At 37.5% G+C, this 21,600-nt stretch overlaps 1 long non-coding RNA gene across 1 annotated transcript in view; it reads right to left on the minus strand.

The window, feature by feature from the left end:
- Nucleotides 1–5,857: 5,857 nt before the first annotated feature.
- LOC133224291 (uncharacterized) overlaps nucleotides 5,858–21,600 on the minus strand; it is a 44,372-nt gene continuing 28,629 nt past the window's right edge. Inside the window, exon 2 of the long non-coding RNA XR_009728825.1 lies at nucleotides 5,858–6,371. This is a non-coding gene — a long non-coding RNA (uncharacterized LOC133224291). The remainder of the gene's footprint in view (nucleotides 6,372–21,600) is intronic.

Raw genomic sequence — 21,600 nt, forward strand, 5'->3', positions numbered from 1 at the left:
ATCTGCACTAGTTTGCCTATTGGGTTTCTTTGCCAAAATCAAAGTGTTATTTGTCATTATCTGACTTTATCTAGTATCTGGTAATCAGATGTGTATATGTCTTTTTGTTTAAAGACATGAGGCCTATTCTCCTGAATTTGTGCTTGAGGATTTCTTGGGAGGACTGCAGAACAAAAGTTATTACAGCAGCCCAAGCTTCTGAAATGCAAAGGAAGGTTTCTTCGCTTTTCTTTCTGTCAGTTTTTTCATTTGTTTTTATTGTCCTCAGTTTAGATCAAAGTTCTCACAAATAACTGCCATGTTGCCAACACCTGCAATTATGCTGATTGTTCATAATGCTTCAAATGTTCTCAAAACCCCATTTCTGGGAGTCATGCAAATTTTTGGGAAGCTCATCCATTTCTTCTTTTTTCTTCTTTTGCTTTAAAAAATAAGATTTCCATTTGCAGAAAAAGTATAAAAATTATGCCATTCATTTACCTTAAAAAGTGCAGCATATATATTTTAAAAAGGTTGTTTTTTTTTTTTTTTTAATATAGTCCCGTGACTTTTGGAGTGCTGACTCATGATTTTTGCATGCTTGACATCAGCAATACCACAACTGAGAGAAAATCTTTGTGAAAGATTCCTTTCTAGTTCTCTTGAGACAAAGGGATCCCCCAGGAAAAAAAACAGAGAAACAACTGTTTCTTATTCATGATAGTTCTCGGTTGAAAACAAGCACAAACCCAGCTTTAAAGCAAACAATCTAAAATATCTGCCAAACCATTCCTGCTTGTTTTCTTCACCATAAAGACTCAAAAAAACGTACAAACACATTTTTTCTTTTCTTTGCTAGGATGGTATTAAACTGTATAATGTATAAAAATGAAACTTCTAGTATAATTAAATATTTTTTCAATAAGAGGCTTCTTTCAATATGCCAGATTCCTCCCTCCTTCTTGTCAAGCACTGGGGACAGACAATGAATTTTTCATTAATGATGCAATGTTATTTTTTAATTATACTGTGTGTTTTTTTAGTTTCCATAAAAGAAATGTAATAATTTTATGCTTACATCCTTTCTGTGTAATTAAAATTGTTTTTCTTTAGTAGGAAATAAGTATGCTGAGAGAAACGTGGAAATTTCACTGGAAAAAAAACAGAACTTTTTGCTCTTAAGTGAGAATTTCATCCCATGAGTTATTCCACTTTCATTGCAGTACACTGGTTGATCCAAGATCAAGTTTCTACTAGCTGGGCACAAGTATTCCCTATTCCTAATGGTATAGAAGGTAATCAGTAGCTATCATTGACATTGCTGGTAATAATGGTAGAGGGAATATAATTTAATATAATATATTACACTAACAATAAAAAATTGATTCTGGAACTAGCTGGCTTAGCAGTTAAAACTAGACTCCTTTATCAAACAAAACTTCCAGCTAATTCCAAAGAGTTCTTTCCGCATTAAAACTTAAGGATGAATTGCTTGTGGGTGGGATAAAAATGGTTGGTATGTGCTTGTATTAGAATAAATATTTTTAGCATAAACTCTTCTAGAGGCAAATCAGGTCAAAAAATGATTTACAAAATTGTCATTGTCATATGGCATTAATTTGGTTGCTCATTTCAATTGATATCTGTGAGAAACTGTTGGACATGCCATTTTTCTTGCATTAACCAGAATTTTTAATTAATTATGAAAAGCTGAGAGCAAACAAACACGATTAGGCTGAAAAGTAAAACTATGCTCAAGTAAAGGTCCACATTAACCAGCTAAATTCATACTATAACTGAGTCTAAATCTGTCCTGTGCTATATATTATCTTCAAATAGTAAACGCCATCAGAATTGTCATTCTTTGAGTGCTGTTCCGTACATAATATGAAATCTTGTCCAGCATCAGAGATCACTCCTTTTGTTCTACCTATTTGTCCTACATACAAACATGAACAAAAATACTATTATTACTTCTAAATACTTCTAATATTTCTAACACCATTACTACTAAAAAAGTACTATTTCTTCACCATTAGCCTTTCAGAACAATATTGAAATCAAAGACAATTTAAGTATTTTGTTCACAAAATTGAATATCCTGCATAGCAGACTATAAAGTATATTATTTGAGCTGTGCTGCACTAGTCCTTTAGCTGATTATAAACCTCATGCAGGGTGTCTCTAAGCATAATACTAATTTAAGGATGACAGAACACCACTTCATAACTGCCTCTTAAAAATATTATCCTAAATTTGTAGTAACTCTTTGTAACCACTCATTTACCCAGAAACTCATTTTTTTCTTTTAAATTTAGTATTTTTAAATGACACCATATTTTCATGCTACCTCAGTAGAAATATAGCTGAATAAAAAGTATTTTCAACCTTTTAATGCTCTCACTTAGCAACATGGCGTTAAATTAGTTCTTGTTTACAAAGATGAAGCAAAAAAGTTCTTATTCTTTCATTATAAAAGCTGCCCACATGCACATCTGTAAAAGTACTACATGCACAGATATTTATGTTATTATGCTTTTAAATAAAATCTGTGTAAAGTTCAAAGAATGGTCAATTATTGCTTATCCGCTCCATTCCCCCCCCCCCGCAAAGCCACCAGCCCCAAACGCTCCTTGTTGCCCCCAAACCACACTCCATGGGACACCCCAAGACACACTCCCTCCCAGTATCAGGGAGCTGGGGGGCAGCCCCAGAGTGGGTGGGTGCCTAATTTGGGGTGTCTGCCCCAAAAAAAACCCCAGCAAGGAGGTCGGGTGGGGGATGAGCATGAGCACCTGTGAGCAGGGACTGGGAGCACTGGGAGGGACTTGGGAGGACTGAGTGGGGCTGGGAGCACCTGCAGCAGGTAGTGGGAACCCTGGGAGGGACTGGGAGTTGAGCATGGCAGCAAGCAGGAAGAGACCTGTGGCAGAGACTGGGAGCACTGGGATATTGAAACCCCGGTAGTATCTGGGGCCATAGTGGCCTATATTGGTCTGTACTGGTGCAAACTGCTCCATACAGTGCTATACTGGGATGTGTAAATTTGCAGATGACACCAAGTCGGGTGGGAGCGCTGATCTGCTGGAAGGTAGGAAGCTCTGCAGAGGGATCTGGGCAGGCTGGATCAATAAACTGTGGCCAGTGGGATGAGACTGGCAAAATTGAACAAGGCAAAGTTCAGGCAACAACGCAAAGTTCAGGATCCTGCATTTGAGCCACAACAACCCCATGCAATGCTCCAGGCTTGGGGAACAGTGGCTGGAAACTGTTCATGGGAAAGGAACTGGGGGTGCTGACTGATGGAGCTGAACACCAGCAGCTTGTGCCCAGGCAGCCAGGAAGCCACCAGCACCCTGGCCTGTATCATCACCAGTGTGGCATCAGGGCCAGAGCAGTGATTGTTCCCCTGCACTGAGCACTGGTGAGGCTGCACCTTGAATCCTGTGTTCAGCTCTGGGCCCCTCACTGCAAGAGAGACATTTAGGTGCTGGAGCAGGGCCAGAGAATGCAATGGAGCTGGTGCAGGGCCTGGAGCACAGGTGGGATGGGGAATGACTGAGGGACCTATTGGGGTTTAGTGTGGGTAACAGAAGGCTCAGGGGGGACTTTATCGCTCCCTACAACTGCCTGGCAGGAGGATGGAGCCAGGAAGGGGCTGCTCTCTGCTCCCATGTAACAAGGGACAGGACAAGAGGAAATAGCCTCAAGCTGCACCAGAGGAGGTTTAGGTGGAGATGAGGAGCAATTCCTTCCCCAAAGGGTGCTCAGGCATTAGAACAGGCTGCCTAGGGCAGTGCTGGAGTCACTGTCCCTGGAAGTGTTCAAAAACTGTGTAGATGAGGCCCTCAGTGACATGGGTTAGTGGTGGCCTTGGCAGTGCTGTGATAAGGGTTGGACTGGATGATCTTAAAGGTCTTTTCCAACCTGGCTGATTCTATGATTCTATGATTATGTTATCAGAGCTGCCAAACTATCAAAATAAACTTCCCAAAGCCCTGTATTTACAATACCAAGATTCTAAGCAAGTACCAACTGAATAAATGCTTCTGCAATAGTGCACATGTATGTAATTACAATGACTTATAAGAGGAGCAACTCCATTACCAGGTGACTGAAAACTGTGTACTTCAAGTTGTTATTCACAGCCTCACCTGTTTGTGCAGTCTGGCTGGGCAAAAGTATCTAGTCTTTCAAAAAATGTCCAAACTTATAAAATCTTTTGTTAAAAGTGATATTGAATGGATAGACTGATACAAATGTGTTTTGACAAATTGAAAAAGAGCAAGATGATGAAAGTGACCTGAAGTGTTTTCCACAGGCACATATTATCCATAAATATCAGTAATCTAAAAAGAATATGATGGCAGTACAGACAGAAGGTATTCTTGCATAGGCTATCTTTTCATTATTCTCACCATATGTTGAAACACAGTCCCTCAGAAGGAGAATGGAAATATTTCAAACATGCCTTTTCTTTGTTATGTTTTGGAGCACAAGTTTTTGTGTTAACAGCAGAAACAAATATACAGGCTTTTCTTGGCACATATTGTACCACACTGCAACAACATAATATTGTTAGGTAGCAATTAACCTAAATATATTCATCCTCTAATTATTGTATAACTTACTGTACCACCCAGTCTGGGTAACAGATTTAAACATGTTTATCCTATAGCTATCCAGTGGTTTGTTTTCTCCAGCACAATAAACAGCTGTTTACGGATAAAGATAATAAGCTGTGTTGAACCTTTCGCTTTGATTCTGGCCACATCATGTATCACTGAAATTACTGAGACTCATCATAAGATTAAATGGACAAATCCTGGCCCACCTTCTTTTATTAGCATTCTTTTACCAGGGATTTGGGAACCAGCCGCTACCTAGAGACCCCTGCAATTAATTCAGCTACAAACCAATTTGGTTTTGCAGTATAAATAAATACCTTGCCAACAAACTGACATTCACAAAGGATTCTTTCATGTTCTCAAGAAGCAGGTAAAACAGTCATGATGAAATGTCAATAGAAATATTGGCAGATCAGAGCTGAATGAGAGAATATGCAAGAAATCATATTTGTATTAATTAGCACTAACTCTTCAGGAATCCTTTCACCTACCATTGGGAGGACTAAAGCAAATATTTTATTAATGAATAAAATATTTCTGACAGCTTAAGTAAAAAAATATTTTTGGGTATGTAAAAAGTAGATACTGATTCAAAAGTTCAGATAAAACAGCATCTATGTGAGAGCAGTGCAAATTGGTCTCCACTTTCTGCACAGATATGTCCTTATCTTTGATACACTAGAAAAAAGAAAGCTAGGTCAGGATAAGGAGTACATAAATTTGACATCTCTGAGACATAAAACTCATCTTTCAAAGACTGATTGCAATCTCTTGCACTAATTTAGATTTCCTTTTTCACTCAAATGTTATGATATACACAAAAATTAGGTTTACAGGAGCTATAGGAGGCTCTATGGTCCTGACTATTATTGCTGAATATTATCTTCCAGCACCATTCCAACCGTAACTCTGTGATACCATGTCCTTTTTTCACACAGCAGACCTCAGGGATAAAATCCCTCACAACTAGAAAAAGACATTGTACTACTGCTGTTCAAAGAACTTGTAATGGGTTTCTTATTGCTACATTTTTTGGGGCGGGGTTCTACCAAAAACACTGTGGTTAAAAATGCAACATGGCCTATAGAGTGGTACAGTTTATTTCCAGTCAACTGGCAAGGAACAAGTGAAAACTCACAGTTCCTCTTTCCTACTTGCTGCATTTTGAGCATTAATCAAATTAATTAGTGCAGCTCCTGAGCTCACCAAAGCTGAAATTGCTGGTTTTTCATTCAAAGAAAACAGAAAACTCATCATAAAATTATAGAAGAGTTAGGGTTGGAAAGGACCTTAAGATCATCTAGTTCCAACCCCCTGCCATGGGCAGGGACACCTCACACTAAACCATCTCACCCAAGGATTTGTCCAACCTGGCCTTGAGCACCACCAGGGATGGAGCATTCACAACTTCCTTGGGCAACCCATTCCAGTGCCTCACCACCCTCACAGTAAAGAACTTCTTCCTTATATCCAATCTAAACTTCCCCTGTTTAAGTTTTAACCCGTTACCCTTGTCCTGTCACTACAGTCCCTGATCAAGAGTCCCTCACCAGCATCCCTTTAGGCCCCCTTCAGATACTGGAAGGCTGCTATGAGGTCTCCACGCAGCCTTCTTTTCTCCAGGCTGAACAACCCCAACTTTCTCAGCCTGTCTTCATATGGGAAGTGCTCCAGTCCCCTGAACATCCTCGTGGCCCTCCTCTGCACTTGTTCCAACAGTTCCATGTCCTTTTTATGTTGAGGACACCAGAACTGCCTGCAATACTTCAGGTGAGGTCTCACAAGAGTAGAGTAGAGGTGCAGGATTGCTTTGTTCGACCTGCTGGTCACACTCCTTTTGATGCAGCCCAGGATACAGTTGGCTTTCTGGGCTGTGAGTGCACACTGAAGCAGGCTCATGTTCATTTTCTCATCAACTGATACCCCCAGGTCTTTCTTGGCAGGGCTGCTCTGAATCTCTTCGCCCAATCTGTGGCTGTGCCTGGCATTACTCCACCCCAGATGTGAATCATTATTTTGTCCACAGAAGATTACACTGAAGGATGGTTCCCATCCAACACACACTTTAGTTTGCATACACCTCTTTTTATATTTAAGGTCATGAACAAAAGATTTTCTAACAAGGAAGAGTTGAATATACTAGTGTGACTTTGCCTGGATTTTCATTTTGTGTTGATTTTTAGCACAAATGTAGTGATTAACCATAATGTTTTATGAACCTGTCTTGGTGAAACCCTACAGTCAGCACACCTGTTTGGTAGCTATTTTGAAAGTGACTTAGCTGAATGCTCTTATGAATTTTACCTAAGAAAAATTGATTTCGTCAGGGACTTTTGCTTTCCCATTATAATGGCACCAACGAATATGGAATAGACAACATACATGGATGCTTTTTTGTTTAGTTAAGGTGTCAAACAGCTATATGAAGAACAGTGTCTGCAAGGCTCTGGCAGACATTACTTCATGTAACTTTCATGAATACATTTACTTTTAATTGATCCTGCAGTACTATGCCCCTTACAGAATGTTTTAATTCAATGTCAACCATAAAGGGGTATTAACTGTACAAGATCCTTTTTTGGTCACAGTTAAATATTACTTATTTATGACAAAATGTATAAATCTCTAACTGTGTCAATGTAAATATGGCCAAAACTTTCACAGCTCTTTTCCTTTACTTCATAGACTAGAGAACGTCAGGCATCAAAGCATGGATTTTTTGCTTTTTCCATCATGAAAAATTCTACAGGACCCTTTGAATGTCTTCCCTTTTCTTCTGTTTTTCCCCATCCTTTTATTAACTGGATATGACTTCGGAACTTCTGTCATGCAGTGAGAAAATCAAGTGGAAGAGAAACCCTTCCAAAACTTGCAGTGTTCTGGCATTCACCCAGCACTTTCATGTTACTGAAACACACACTCTGTTAGTTAGGACATGCGTGATTCTCACCAAAATGAGCAGATCTTCTTAGCCCACAAGTCCCACCATGGACATTATTAGTAGCTCCTGAAAACAATTGCTTCAGAAGAGCTATTTGTTTGTAACTTCATTTATGAAAGTTTTTAACCCACTTGCACTGTACAGTAAGAATGACAACTCAGGGAGTGGCTGTTGATTATTCCATCAACCAGATCCCTTTATTTTGGGATGGCCTTCTCATACATATTTCACAGCCTAAAGTACCTACAAAGTATCACTCTAAACAAGAGGTTTCTTTTTATTTTCTTATTGCAGAGCTGAGGAAGCAAATGATCCAAAATCCTGGCTAAACCTGCCATGGTCACTGTATTTAGGTTTGTTTTCTGATGTTAATTTCTCAAAAATCTGTCAAGGGAAGAGAACACATGGAAAAATTAGTGAAGTTATGCTATACGGTTCCTGGAAACTGAAGAATCTCATACTGCTCAGGTTTGCTGACATAGAGCTGATGAATGCACAGCAACGAAGCGCAGAATAAGAATGCCGTTCAGTCTACATATTACATTTCTCCTTTCAGATGCTCATAAAAATTAGGAGAGAATGAAACAGTACGGGAGACATCTTAAATATAATCAAAATCAAGATAAAAGAAATTAAAGATGGTAAATTAACTATAAAGACCATTAGTACTCATGAATTGCAATGCAAGGTAAAAGATCACACTGAAACAGAAGTTAAAGAGATATACAGAGAAAGGTCATCTCCTTACTTGATTTTTCCCTTTTATGGGTTAGATTTTATGCTTTTAGAAGTTTGAGTGGTTTTTTCCCAGTCAGAGCATAAGTTTTATAACTCACTTAGACCCAGAATTTTTATTCCGCTGAAAACGTCAGAGTCCCACATGTTAAATAAACAGCATATCATTCCACTACCATGGAGCAATTTGCATCTGAGAACATAGCAGAGAGTAGAGAGCTCAGAACTAATACATTCCTCAAACCTGAATTTAACATGAATCTTACAGATGATGTTGAATTGCACCTGCTTGGAATTCAAAGACAATTAAAATCTCTATCCTGTATTTGACAGTACAGCTCCATGTGCTTGGAGATTTCGCTATGACTATTCTTTGAAATGTAAATTCCACTGAACAGGCAACCTGTGAAGGAAAGTTAATAAAACCGTAGTACTTATTTGGCTGTGCAAGGGATGATGCACACGGGGCCTTGCTGTGCTTACAGGAGCAACAGAGACAAAAAATCCTACTGTGTTTGCACAAATAACTAGCTTATTTTTTAATGAGAGCTGGTTCTTTCATATCTTGACTTAAAATACAACTTATAGCTTAGTTGTGGTTGTTTTTGTTTGTTTGTTTGTTTGTGGGGGTGTTTGTTTGTTTGTTTGTTTTAATAACAGTAGAAGTTTTTCTAAACTATTCAGAAGAACGATACCAGGTTTGGCACCAGCTCAGCAAGCACATGTTTAACCTTCTGCATGTCACTAGTTTCTGAAATCAATGGGACTGCTTGCAGTCTGAGAGTAAATCATGTGCTTCAGTGCTTTACCACAATAAGACCTTTACAACTGTTTTATTCTGTACAGATAATTCTAGGAACTCTTACAGAGCCTCTGTGACTTTCATATATGAAGAAGAAACTCTGCTTATAGGTAGGAGGAAACCTTGCTAAACATTTGTTTTTATTGCTTTATAACCTTGTGACCCAATTCTTTGTCAACCTGATACCAGAATTTAAATCTTCTTGGAGATTAGTCATAAGCAGAGGGAGTTAAATTCATGTACAAAAGGAAGGCCTTTCTTGGCAAACAAAGAAAGGAAAACAGACATATATAATAAAGTACTGGTACATATATAAATTATATCTGCAACAAATAAAGGGTTCATTTATCTCTGGTGCTGAAAAAAAAAAAAGTTTGTCTATTTTTAACCTGCAAAGAGCTGAAGACTTATCTTTGAAAGCCTGTCTTTGAAGAGACTATTTGGGGTACAGAATTTCATTAACGAAAATTACATTAAATTCTTTTTTGACCTGCAAACCTTAAACATACACTTAAGACAACCAGTACTGCTGGAAACAAGTGGCCTCACTGCACAAGGACTGATTATTAACATTTTGACTGGAAGCACCTAGAATTGCTCTAAGCATCTTTGGGACATCAGGAGCTGTACTACCAAGCTTGATAGTTTTACAAAATAATTATGGCTATTGTCTATGGGATAATATTATTGGAATTTGGATAGACTCAGTCTGAAACTCACAATCTTGTAATGAACTTTTGAAGAAGAAAGAAAAATTAAATTGGCTGCTTTTCTCCCCCCCTTAAATGTATTTTGTGACTTGCTCAGGCACCATCTAAAAAATAGCAACACTTTAGTAAGAAATATTAGCTGTAGTCTTCTGAATAACAATCCATCTTTTTTGGTGCAATAAAAGAAAAAAAAAAAAGACTCAGCTCACCTACTTGTTGCTGGGTGAAGAGCCCTTTCTTACAATCAGTTTCGAATGAAACCTCTTATGTGCACTTAAGGTGAGAAACTACTGCCTTCACCCTGGATGAAAAACCACTCTCACCTTTACCTCAGGATGCTAAAGTGGTTTATGAAATAATGCTTGTGCTGTCAGCCTGAAAAATAAAGCTTAGCCCGAAACACTCTCCCCTCAGATATACAGCAAAATTTCACAGAGCTTCATGCTAAAAAGTTGGAGCAGGCTGCTACTCAGCATTGGCTGAATTTATACCTATGGTCCCATTTTTTTTTCAGTCACACCTGCATCCACACATTAGTTCCCACATTGCTCCTTTACTCCTGTCTAGCTGTGCTTAATAGTTGCCTCAGGTGAAAGCCCTGACTCCTCCTTACATACAGTATCATTACACAGGTGGCAAAGTGACAAATCTTTAACAGAGCTGAGCTTAATTTATCGACCTGAATCTGGTGGGCAGGGCTGCTGCTTCATGGTGTAAATATCCCTGTCCCCTTGCATCTGGGAAAAACACTGTTCTGCTGATACAATGAGGAAATATTAATGAAGGGAATATTTCCTGAATATGCTGACAAAAATTAAACCAGTGTTCAGGGTATTTTGTTTAGCTGATATTTGATTTGTCTGCTTCATTCTGCAGCCTTTCTCAGGGTACAAAACTGAAGGTTTGTGCACACTAACTTCTCCATCCACGTAGCTTTTTTAAGACACAGAGATGCTTTGAATTCACTGTGAGAGGTAAAAAAATAATGCCTAGCACTCACACCTACCTCTGAGTTCAGTGATGTATTTCAGCCCTGCACATCTGACATGCAGTAAAATATCAGCATCTTACAGTAGCAGATACTAATTAGAAAAAGAAATGTGTTAGTTGTCAGGCCTCAAGAAAGCAAACTTAACATTCTGACAGCAGCTGGAGAGTGATAGCCATAATCAAGCATTGTCCCTGCTTAGATCTGTGCCAAACAACCTCGCTTACTTCCAGCTAATTCTCCATCAGAGAATATCCTTCTTTACAATTCCAAAGAAACATGTTGTCAGTTCCCACCTGCTGGCATTGCTAGAAATAAAACCACAGTTGATCAGATGCAATAGGTCAGCAGAATAGTGCATTGAACTGTTGTTTGTGCTTCCAAGCTGTGGTACAGAGGATTCACTAACAATTATTAACCCTTTCTCAAGTCATGGCTGTATAACAACAGCTTTCATAAAGCAGTAAGGTTTCAAAAATGAAAACACATCTTTTTAGCGATTTCAAAGGAAGCAAAATTTGGGCTTGCTGCCAGGCTAAAATTTCGATATCATTTGAAAAACAAAATATATTAGAGAAGGAAGAAAATGCAGATGTCAGCCTAGTGACACAGTAATCTATTTGCTCAGTGCTTGTATTTTCCTACCAATTTTGTATTTTTCAAAAAGGACAATAAAAGAATTGTGCTCACTGCTAATTAATGACAAGCTGGTAAAAGCATCTATCCATTGTTCCATTTATTTCTTCATTTCCAGCAGTTAACAGCCCTGTTCTGAAATGAATCAATGTCGTTTACACAATGCTGTCACCCCTATTGTTTCTTTATCATCCTTGCATTTTCATAAATCGGAGGTGTTAATCCCTTAATGGCTTGTCTCAGAGCTCTAAAATGTATGCAAAATGGTAATCCATCCCCTAAACAATTCACATTTAGGCAGGCACCCTCTTAAATATGTTTACTATTAAAATAAATCCTTTGTTTGGATCTAACCCTATCTGTTTGTTTTCTAAACACTGAATCATGGCAGGTATGCAGAGTCTAAGTGACTATCAAGTAAACCTGTCCTTTGGGAAGCATGGCTTTTTGTCTCCAGAGGTGAAATGCTTTTTTTATTATTTAATTTTTTTTTTTTTTTTTTTTATTCCCAAGGAGTCATATTATGTACATATGAAATTGAGTGTGTGCCTGTCAGATTTTGAAGAAAAAAATCAAAGGCTTGATGCAAAGATTACTAAAGTAAGAAAAAGACACATACTGCCCCTAGTAGTCTTTGGTTTGGGCCTGAGGAAGCAACTTTATACCCTCTCTCAGAGACTAGAAATGAAAACCAACCATGACATTTATCCATAATAATTTAAAAGCAGCAGACTTTGCTGATAGATTCAATACCTTGGTATTCAGAAGTACAGTGGAGTGGGTGATTAAATCTTTGCAGAACTGGGACAATAAAATTTCTGGGACAGGTTGCCCCTTACTGTCTGCAGAAATCTGGGTAGGCACCTGGACAACCAATCTCTGAAACCTTTTGTAGCTAGCATCAACAGAAATGTTCTTGCTCTGCAGTATATTTTACAAGCTTTTGAAAGTAAATTCTACACAGCTAATGGCTTCATCCCTTTTAAATATTTTTTTTTTCCTTCTGTTTTAAAAAGGTCACTATCAATGCGAATATTTCACATGCACTTTCCTGAGCCTGATTTACAGGAATTTAAATAATTGAGTTTCTTGCATTGACGTTATCCTTTGACATCCTTTAGGCCAGGACCAAAATGAACTGCAATGAAGCAACTTTCTAGGAATTATACGCAGGCAAGTATAGGTTAATTTCTATAATCAAAGTGCAACTCATTTAAACCAAGATTTCAAACAAATTCTGAGTTAAGGAAGATATAGATTGATGAGATATTATGGTAGCAGTAGGATCAAGATGAAAATCATAAAAACCCCAAACCTTAAACCAGAAATGTCTGACAAATAAGCAGACAAGCATTTCAATAAATTAGAGGGGAAAGAGCATTGATGATAATAGAAATAGCAGGATGAATTAAAAAATCCCCAGCAAAATAATTCTTAAAACATCATTTGTGTATTCTGTTTGATTCATTTTTGTTTCTATTTGCAGATTCTGTATCAGTTAGAAGTGACACTAAAGTTCTCCAACAATGTATAATTGTGTGATCTGTGGGGCTCAAAGGATGGATCCTTGGAGTACTGACAGAAAGAGAGAGAAGATCAAGGCTTGGCAGTGACCGTAGCATGCTGCTACACAGCAGGCAAACACTGGAGTTGAGCAGCTGCACCAAGGCGGGTTGAGCTGCCTTTTTCCTTTATGCTCTTGTTTTGACTTGTGTTAATCACCCATTGTTCTAGGTGGGAGAGCTAAATTAAAGGACAGGGTGATCGAATAGAGCTCCCATTCACTTAGAGGAAGCAGGTCACTTCAAATTCCACTGCACAAGCAGATGCTAAGTAGGAATTAGAAGTATACCTGGAGAGGTGTGTCATTTAGTAGGTACCAATAGACTAATTTTAACTAAAACTAAACTAAAATACCCTGTAGTCTTCAAAAAGTTTCAACATCTGCCAGCACTGAACAATGGAGATCTGTGAAATTTTTCTTTTGCCATGAGCTTACAGCACTAATTTTCAGAGATAGAAGTGTAGCACAATGGGAGAATCAAAAAAAAACGGGAACAAGTGGGGAAAAAAAATAAAAAAAATCACCTTAAACAGTTTCTGTGCATTGTTTTAGCATAACCTTCTGCATATTCATGACATATTGCCAGATTAGGTTGCCATTTCATAAATACTTTTAAGCATGGAGAAAATGTTGACTCTGTAGAACTTTCGGCCTTTTGCATGTGCTGGGGGATCTTTCCCAGTGGGGGGTACCACTAAGAATCATTCACTTGCATGCATTTATATGCATTTCCTACTAAATAAAAACTATCAGGTTTCACAGATTTGATAAGAATGGCCATTCTCGTAAGAGTGCAAGCTAAATTTCCCTGGGTGTAGAGGTTTTGAATAAACTTTACATGTGAATCCAAAGTGACACATACCGTGATCCACACATCCACAGGGTTTGCCAGGCATTCTTCATTATTCATTAGCTTTCCCTAAACAATGTGGAATCTGGGGACAGTAGCATACCTTGCAGCATATAGGCAGGTGGGGGAAGGGTACACTTTGGCCCATAAACTACTGAGTTATATCAGCTCCTCAGTTAAATTAGTAGTTACACCTTTCATGGAGACTGATGGACAACATCTTGTGCACTCTGGTGATTTCTCTCAGGATTTTTCTTTGACATAAGTACTAAAAAATCCCTCTATGCTGTATTGAATACACCTTTCCTTGGTAGAAAAACAGAGACTGAATAAAGGGTTGGTATCATATCTGTGTCTAAGTTAATTTCTCTTGATGTGATAGCAAAAGTACATTACTAGGACATTCAACAAGATGTGATTTGAAAACAGAAAATTGAAATTAGCAGTTCTCCAAAGACCAATAATGCAATTGTTCTGGGGGTAAAAGGATTGCAGACAAATTGGAAATGCCACTCTCTAACCATATGTAGAAATGACATAGTTATTTGGGCATAAACCCATCCTCTTCCTGTGGTACAATGTAATTTTTGAGACTTCTAGGCTCCTCTACTGACATGTTTTCTATTTGCAATACATTGTGTGGGGACGAATCACTGTGTTTTGTGCTGTGTGTGAGGAGTGGACAACTTTGATCAAAGCAAGTACTGACAAACTGTGCGTGAATTAATGAAAAGGATGAAAAAGAGATCTGGAGCTGTTTCCCAGTGATTTCAATTTAAATATTTTCTGTAGAAATGCCTTTATCTATGTTACTTTTTTATTGCTGTGAGAATAACCATGCAGCATGACCTAAAAAGCAGGATTTACTATGATTTGACTGAATATGGTGGAATTCTCTCTACAGCACAGCAAATAGCAACATTTCTGTAGCTCTGTTGAGTGTTCTAAGTCATGGAAGAGGCAAAATAATTGAACATGCATTTGCCAGAAGAGTCCTCCAATATTCTGCAATATATATTTTTCAAAGCTAGCACCTAAAAAATTATCTTTGAATAACTTTGAACTTATGGGCACAGCATTCTGATTCCGGATTTTTTAAACCTAATTCTGACGCAAAGGCAACTACTCTGATTGTTTTGATTTAATCAAAACTGGCTGTGAAATCTCTAATTCTAATGTCTTTTTAATCTTTACTCAAAGTGACACATAGGTACTCTGTGACTGGGCATTGAGAATTTAACAACTTGTTATTTGGCCTATCAGTTGTTGAGTATTCAGGCCCTTGTTGGAATTGTTCAAAATGTAAAACTACTTCTGCTTTTATAGCTCCTGTCTCTCAATTCATTCTTAGAGATCATCGTTTTTACAGAAATCAATTAAGAAAAAATACAGAGCTGTTGTATATTTAACTTCAGAAACTGAAGGTATCCAGACCCTCTTTGTAATTGAAGGAAGAAAAGAATTAGGAGGAGGAAAACCAAAGTAAATATTTCACCTTCTAGTGATAACCTAATACAGAAATATACTGGTTTTAAAGACTTTATCAGCAGCTTAATACAGAATTAAAATAGTCCATGTATTATTTTAAGATCACCACAGGAGTTACCAATCAAAATTTTATATGATTCCATGATATTGAGGGCTGAAAGATTAACTGAATCCTACTTTTTTTTTTTTCTTGTTTGTTTTATAGTGGCCATGGAGGTTCATGGAGTCTCTTAAGCCTCAGTATGATCAGAGGAAATAATTTTATTTGGTGAGCACTGCTCAACCTGTTGAGAAAAATAAAACCAAATGTTTACACAAAAAACCAATTAAGGCTTATATTTAAAACTAACATAAAATTTCATAATAAACATTAAAATTTTCAAGTAAGGCTATTGAATACATAATCAGACCACTGTAATTAAGGGCAGCCTACCAGTTTTTCAGAAATAATTGCCAAACCTCACATATGTTTCATCGAGATGTCTACATGCATACTTAGTGGCTAGAGTGAATTGGGACTCTGTCAGCTGATTATTTCTGTAATCAAATGCCCCTTTGATAAAATGAAGCATCACTTGAATATCATTGAATGGAATTAAACAAAGAGTATTTATTAAATTATTTCTAGCTACCATCACTGTTGGGAACATTTTCAATAATTTGTGTTCATATTAGTATTTCTTTTTGTTTATCATTGAGAGCAGCTGTCATGAATGGAGAAAGTCAGCATTTCTATAATGTTTTTGTGATGGAAAATACTTTTGCTCTTTGCCTAACAAATTCTTAACCGCTCACTGATGAAGTATTTGCAGAATTTAGCTACAGTTTGTTCACAATTAGATTCATATCCTGTCAACCTAACTGGAAGAAAAATATTCTTAGCCAAATGGTGCAGAATTTTATGTGCCTGGTCTAGATCTTATGGAAATCAATAGAGACTCCTACAGACTTCAGCAGGCTTTGGACGAAGCTCTAGGTGTACACTAGCTTTAGTGAAATATTATTTTGATGTTATTTTTGTGATCTCTTACCACCTACCAAATGGGCTTGTTTGCTTCACCAATAGTAGCACCCTCTGGCCTAGGCTGGTCTATGTCTTCAATGAACAGTTCATGTCTACTCTTATTTAGCTTTGATTAACATCATTAACCTATCATACATACAATGAAGCAACTGTCAGAGCAAATTGGTAAGCCAATTTCAGCTAGCAACATAAAGCAAAGAACAGCTTGGATTGTCAGATAAACATACCCAGAGGTGCAGTTAGGATGCTGAAATTATTAGGTGAATGATAGGAAGCCAAAAAATCAGTGAGCCACTTGAGCAGAGAGTATAAACATAAATATACGAAAGCATGCCACAGTGCATGCGTATTTTATGTTGATGTGTTAATACATTTTCTGCTAAGGGTTTATTTAAACCATTTTTGTATTCCCTGCAATTAATTTATCTGCATAAAGAAGAGCTACTTCAGGCTCACTTAACAGGACAGTGCCATATGAGCAAGCAACCCTGTATGTTTTCCACTGCTGTTTATAATTCTTCATGCTCATATCTACAATTCATGAGAAAATTGGCTCGTGAATGTTTCCATAAAGGTTGAACAAAGTATGGTGCTGTTAACACTCGCACTGTCATGCACAGAATCAAAATGTGCACACTCTCATTCTATTCATCACAGCTCAAAGACATTTTGGCAATGATGTTATCCAAATATTATTAAAACTTTGAACCCTGTCCCCATAAATTATAGCAAAATGGCTTCAGAGCCATTAGGCAAGGAGGATGTATGGGCTCCAGTTGCTTTGGAGTAATTATGTGCTTAAAAGGAAGCGTGGCTAAGCATTCTACCAGTAAAAAGAGAAAAGCTATGATCATTTGTTACTGCTTCAGTGCTGTACACAGTATTGCTCACACAGGTCAAGCCAACCTTACAGCAGGACAATTATCTGCCTAGAGAGACCAAACATCTGTTATTAAGTACGCAGAGGCACCACTGCAGCATGCTAGAAATCTTGTCCACTTCATTGGTTTGGCTTATGGTGATGTACTTCAAACGCTTGGCTAACCCTGTACAACATCCCCCCTTCTTATTGTTACTGCAAGAGTTCAGCTTTGAAATATGCAGTACCTTCACTCCCCCATTACTTCCTTCAACATGCACACAGCTGTTAAAGATGATAGTGTAACTTTAGATGAGTGTCTCTTTCCCTTTTCTTCTCTCTCTCTCCCTCCCTCCTTTCTTCAAAATGTGTTTTGAGATGTTCTCGTACATTTATAAGTCACCCACTGAGAGACACTGTGGAGTTCAGGAGTGGTGCAAAAGCACAGGGACACACATTTTTTATACTATAAACCAAAAATTGCTTGATTTCAGACATACCCTAAACTAACAAGGTGAAGGATGCCTTTCCACACAATAGTTATGAAATAAGTGTTTAAAACAAACAGCAGCAGTGGAACAGATGTCACTCACCTGCACTCTCTGACAAACAGGTAGAATGATCCTCTCCCACCAGACTGATTGTGCACCTGGAGTGAGGAGATTCTGAACTGTACACAATATGCTCCACTTTTTAATAGCTCTGATGTGAGAGACAACAATTTTCTCCCTTCTGATAGAAACTGCAGATGTAACTGACACATTTGCTTTCAGAGGGCATAGCAAGAGCGCTAAAAAAGAGTAATGAATGGGTGGTAGAGATGTCAGGGTTAGAAATTAGATCTATCTTATCTGTCTTGGGTTTTTCTAAGGAGTCTATCACAGTGCAATAATCAAACCTCTGGAGAAGATGTTAGGTGGGAGAGCCACAGAAATTAAAGATCCTAAGAATATTTTTTTTTACAGGCTTTGATGAAAAATGCACAACTTCAGTATCTGCTTTATACACACTGTACTATTGTACGGGGAGCTGATACAACAGGCAGATTTATGCTGTCCTGAGATTCTATCAGCGTAAACTTCTCTTTAAAGAAATTCAGATTTCCTTATCTTAAAAGCAAATAATATAACACCCTGGGATGAAAAACAGAGGCCCGCAGTGCTGCGTGCATAGGTAAAAATTAAAATAAAATTAAAATGAACAGGATCACAGGAAGAAAAATCCATCTTATGTTAGATGACATTATTGTGTAATCACCAGATTATTTTGCCCCTTAGCAGAGAAAGTGCTTCAGAGGAAAAGGCATACCTCATCAGTATGATGTGTATCTTGATTCAGCCTTTCTCGTCTACATTATACATTACACATTATACATACTTTCAATATGCATGCTCCTGCATAAAAGACAAGTAATGCAGAGAGTTCAAAACTGGACCAGTGGAGTGTGTCTTCTGTTTGAGCTTTAAATTACTCATGCTGAGCCTTGAAGGAATTACAGAATCAATTTAAAACACACCCATAAAGTTTTTTTTAATTTCAAATTTGTTTGTTCTAAAGCCAAGCTCACAAACTCCTCAGATATACTCCTCTCAGAGTTATAGCAGACACCATGCCTATAACGGGTACATTTGTCAAACAACAGTCAAAGGATTAAAGACCAAATCCATGAAACAGTATTTTGGGCAAGTCTGAAAATGGGTGCACTAGCTAAAAGATTTATCCTTTTAAGATGACATTCCTGGAAATAATTGCGATTAAATAGGTATGTTCCTTTGAGTCACCTTTGACTTTCATCAGTGATAAGCCTTATAACATTTTCAGTACACTCACAACAGAAAGGAAACTGATCCTTTTAAATAGGCTCTTTCAGAGGCTATGTGTCAAAATGTTCATATAGTCTTTATAGAATTCTATTTGGTAGAGAAATACATTGCACAAAGTATCCAGAACTGAGATAGTTTGGCATTACATTTAATTTAATTTGGTCACAAGAATTTGGGAATCATTAAATTTATCAGCTCAAAAGAAACCTGTAACATTCAAGGGTTCTCTGCTTCAGTGAAAGTATAAATTTTAATGATGCAAAGGGAAGAGGGGAGCTCACCTGCTCCTTTTCAAAGCAGGTAAGATTTTATCACAGAGGTTGTTCTCTACCATGGAGAAATGGTCGTAACAGCACGGTCTCCAAGCCTCCTGATAATCCCAGCTACAGAAGGCTACAAGCCAAAACTCAAAAGTTTTTGGGTGAGAGAGACGTCAGGATATCACAGAGAGCTAAAATAACTTAAAGAATTACTCAGAAGTTGCATTGGATTGATTATTTGTTTTAGGTAAGAAGCAAATTTAAGACTACAGACCAGGCAGAACAAGACACCACCTCTACAGAGATGTAGTTGGAATAGAGAAAACACACTAACTGGGATAAGATTCATTTGTGGAATGTGTGGATAGAAAATGGATAGAATAAAGACCATGACCATGAAAAGAAAATTTCATAAATAGAGGTTCACCCCTTAGTGATTGGTGCTGCACACAATGCATATTAATTAATGCAGTCTTGCAACTCCCTGCGCACTTTATATTTGACTATTATGTTATCACACTTCATACAACAGACAGAATGCTAGTCACACACCTTTTCATATAGTCTAGTGTCTCTACATTATTTGCGTTTGTACACTTACATGAACAAAGAAGTATTTTTAAAATATACGATGATAATGTCTGATCGCTATTTAACGTGGGTATTTGTTTATGCAATAATGAAAAACTAGAATCTGTAAAAATGTTTTAAAACGTCTGAATTCAGACTATAGAGGACTTGTTCAGTAGAAGGAAGATATTTTCAGACATGAGACTTTGAAAATCATGAATAGTAGTACTGTGGAAATGGCTAAACTTTAAGGAGGGCAAACATACCCCATCAAGGAAAGTGATTAGCACATGAGAATTATAATTTTTGAATTGTAACAAGATGTTATTTTTCCTATAAGTGTAAAGAGGAATATCACAGGATTGTGCACATGTGAAAGAGAAGACTTACAATGTGGTGGCAAACCTGTTAACATTTAAGAAGAGAGGTTTGGCTAAGAGTCTTTATTAGAAGAACATCCCTTTCAACTAAAAGTTAAGTCTTTTATTGTTCCCAACTCCCTATTTCTAAGCCAGGATAATACTGGGTGTGCCACTTCCATAGTCTCCAGGAGGTGCTCTCTCTCCGTATTGTCATGTAATTTATTGTTTGTTTTCTTAGTATCATGGCATTTAGAAAGCTACTTAAAGAACCCATCCCTCCCAGATTACTATTGAAATGATTATTTTTCCTTACCTCTTTCCTTTTTTTTTTTCTGAAAGAGTATAAAGGTTGAGTCTGTGCAACCACTTGTCAGAGAAGAGGGGAGCAGAGAGGGAAGATGTCCACATGTCCTCTCACTATGCTCATAGCTAACAAAGCTTCTGTCTGACCTGTCCTAAATTGTACTTACACTATTACGCCCTTGGAGTACCCAGATTCTCCAACACAGCACAGAGAGATGTGATGTATCAATGGTGTCTTGGATATTCAATTAATATAGTCTGCGTAGATATACACAATTCAAGGAGGAAAGTAGAAAAAGAAAAGCAAATTAGTGTGGCAAGCTACTAATCCTTGGAGTCTAAGTCATGTTTCTTTACTTTAGCATGCATGTGTTTTTACACTAAAGATATCTGAATTTGTCTGTATTGATAGAGGGACTTGATATCTCTTCTTCCCTTCTGAAACCAGGCTTGGTTTGAATGTACTTGGCATGAATAGTACTCTTGGGATAAACAGGCCTTAACAGTCACTACTGAGTTAAGTACCTAATTTGCTATCAACTTCAATGCAAACAATTAAATGGTACACTTACATTCTCACTACCATGTTCCAAATGCTCTACCTTCTGACATGTGATCCACAGGGGCTTTGCACAGAGCACTGTGGCTGTGGCATTATTTCAGGACTCAGTTTGTATGCGTATTCAATTACTGACTCATTGCCAGGTTAATGAAAAAATGTGTCAGAATGGAGAACATTTTTACAGCATAACTGTTTTATGGCAGTAAGACATGAAGAAGACTATTACTTTTTAAGGGAAAAAATCTTACTCTAGACAAAACAACACATCATTTGGGTCTATATACACAGATATTGAAATCATGCTTAATTGAAAAAACTTATCCATTCAAATTTCATGCTCAATTATACCATTTTTCCTTATTTTTGTGGGAGGAAAATTACATTTTCTATAAGGTGACTGAAGTTTTTTTCCGACATTTGTCACATAAATATCACATTCTTTTTAAAGATTAAAAAAAAAAAAAAATCCTAGAGAAATCACTAATAACACTAATAGGGTACAGCACAGAGTTTGAA

The sequence above is a fragment of the Neopsephotus bourkii genome, unplaced genomic scaffold, assembly GCF_033783945.1.
Source record: "Neopsephotus bourkii isolate Nb327-2 ecotype Australia unplaced genomic scaffold, CSIRO-AGI_Nbou_v1 NB_1671, whole genome shotgun sequence".
NCBI classification, from domain to species: Eukaryota; Metazoa; Chordata; class Aves; order Psittaciformes; family Psittacidae; genus Neopsephotus; species Neopsephotus bourkii.